The sequence below is a fragment of the Pteropus alecto genome, unplaced genomic scaffold, assembly GCF_000325575.1.
Source record: "Pteropus alecto unplaced genomic scaffold, ASM32557v1 scaffold55, whole genome shotgun sequence".
Classification (NCBI taxonomy): domain Eukaryota; kingdom Metazoa; phylum Chordata; class Mammalia; order Chiroptera; family Pteropodidae; genus Pteropus; species Pteropus alecto.
In genome coordinates this window covers 600,848-603,168 of record NW_006436813.1, presented here as the reverse complement: position 1 = coordinate 603,168, position 2,321 = coordinate 600,848, and the positions used below count along the sequence as shown (strand labels likewise).

At 43.1% G+C, this 2,321-nt stretch overlaps 1 non-coding gene across 1 annotated transcript; it reads left to right on the top strand.

Moving 5' to 3' along the window:
- Window positions 1-297: 297 nt before the first annotated feature.
- Window positions 298-461, top strand: LOC112481710. Its single transcript, XR_003047003.1, has one exon. It is a non-coding gene; the product is annotated as a U1 spliceosomal RNA (small nuclear RNA).
- Window positions 462-2,321: the final 1,860 nt, after the last annotated feature.

Genomic DNA, 2,321 nt, shown 5'->3' with positions numbered 1-2,321 from the left:
CATTTAACTCATAAAAACTGCTCTTTTGTAAGAGTTATTCCATTGCCAAGTGTTTCAGAACAACAATAAAATGTTTTTCTAAGAAAAAGTCATAACTGAATTCCAAAAATTAATATCTGCGTGCCCTCTCTCCTTTATATAAAATTTTATTCAATTTTACTAGCATTTATGACATTTTCTAATATGTATTAGGTACATATTGGGATAAGTACCTAGGGGTACAAAGACAAAGGATGTCTGGTTCCTGTACTCCAGGAGTTATTAGTCTAATGAGGGAAATAGAAATGCATAATGCTAATACTTACCTGGTAGGGGAGATATCATCATCCCAAAGGTGTTTTTTTCCCAGGGTGAGGCATATCCATTCCATTTGGGATGTGCCGACCCCTGCGATTTCCCCAAATGTGGGAAACTCGACTACATAATTTGTGGTAGTGGAAGACTGCATTTGCACTTTCCCCTAAATAAGAAAAAAAAAGGAGAAAAAAGAAGTGAATAATGATAATACCATTATAAGGTCCTCAGCATGTTCCTGCACATGTGACAAAAGAAGCCACCAGGTGCAGAGAAACTTCAGAGTCACTTGAGACTGAGCGACTTCTCAAGGCCCCAGTGTGAGTCAGAGACTGAGCCATCCTTTGAAGCCAGGCATTCCTTCACACCCATCTATTGCCTACCGTCAGTGAGCAATGTGGTGCACTTGGGAGCTACCTTGGGTAGTAGGGGAAGAATTTTGCCAGACCCACCCCTGCCTGATTTTGTTTTTCCTTCACCCTGCCCTCTTCCTTCTCGTACACTCAGTATTCAGAGTTCTGAACATTGCCCTTCTGATTATCCCTGCCCAGTCACAGCTTGCTCTCTGCTTCTCATACCGGTGTGTGGCACCTCACCAGGTCAGGTGAGTATCTCGTTCGGCAGGTTTTACAATGGTCAGTTCGGCAGGTTTTACAATGTTCAGTCCTCGACACCAGAGCAATCAGCTCTATCCTGCTGCAAGACAGGTTCTTTACAAGTAGCAGAGCAAAGACCTTGAGTTTCTCCCAGCACTGCAAAACTTGGGTCTAAAAATATGTAGGAATGATGGGAAGTGTTTACAATAGCCCTGCCAGAAGCCCGGCAAATGTGTTTAAGGAAAAACACACTGACTTTCAAGTAACAGAATCAGCCATAGTCAGCTTTTGATGATTGGGAGAGAAATTTCTCTTTAAATAACAGATTTTTAGTGGACATGACACGTGGAATGGTGGTTTTAGCCTAAACATGGGGACATAGTAGAGAGCCACCCAGAGACACAAATCAATTACATCCACTGGATGGGCATAAAGCTCAGCCGAGCTGTTCCTGAGGGACCCAGCCTGGAGGGGCTGGTCTCCAGGTTCACCCAGGCCAATTTCCAGAGATCTGCTCTGAGCTGGATCAAAGCAAGAATGCCCAGAATGATCTGGCACTTGGCTAGGGCTACTTAGTCTCTGGGGCCAACCTAGGTCTACAATAGATTTAGTACTACACAGAGCACTTTACAAGTTCTGCAGCCCTCCAGAAATGGGACTTGGAATTACTTCGGATGATCTACTTCTCCTGCCCCTTGGTGGGAGGTAAGGGTGGAGACAGGGACAGACGAGCAGACAGAAAGAATATCTGTGCAGTAAAACTGAAATCTTTGCTAGTGTCCTGGCCTATTTCCACACAGCCCTATTTCCACTCCCACTTAAAAGCATCCCAGAAATTTTGTGATCAATTTTCAATTTCTGCCTATCAATTTCTTGCAAGAGTATCACCTGGGCAAACTGGCATCAGTGTTCTGGACCCAGTGCTGATCAAATATGGCAGCAGAAAGAAGCCAGACACAAAAAGCCACATGTCATATTCTTCCATTTATATGAACTGTCCAGAATAGGCAAAAATAGAGACAGAAAGTATATTTGTGGCTACCTAAGGCTAGAGGTTGTGGGGAGGTGTGGCAACTGGGTGTTACAGCAAAGGAGTGTGAAGAATCTTCTTGGGACAATAAAAATGTCCTAAAGTTGATTATAGTACTAGTGGATGCACAACTCTAGGAATAGACTAAAACCTACTGAAGTGTACACTTTAAATGAGTGAACTTTACCGTATGTGAATTATAACTCAATAAAAATAAATGTGACAGCAGAACTGAGAGAAAGTCAAAGCCAAGAGGCCTCATTAGGAAAGTCCCTGCATATCTTGTTTGTTTTTGGCTCAGCTAGACAGCACAGGTCATGTGGGAGAAAAACGCAAAATATGCAAGAAATAGTCTCCTCCCTGTATTGACCCTTTGCCACTTCTTCTCTCCTTCAGTCAGA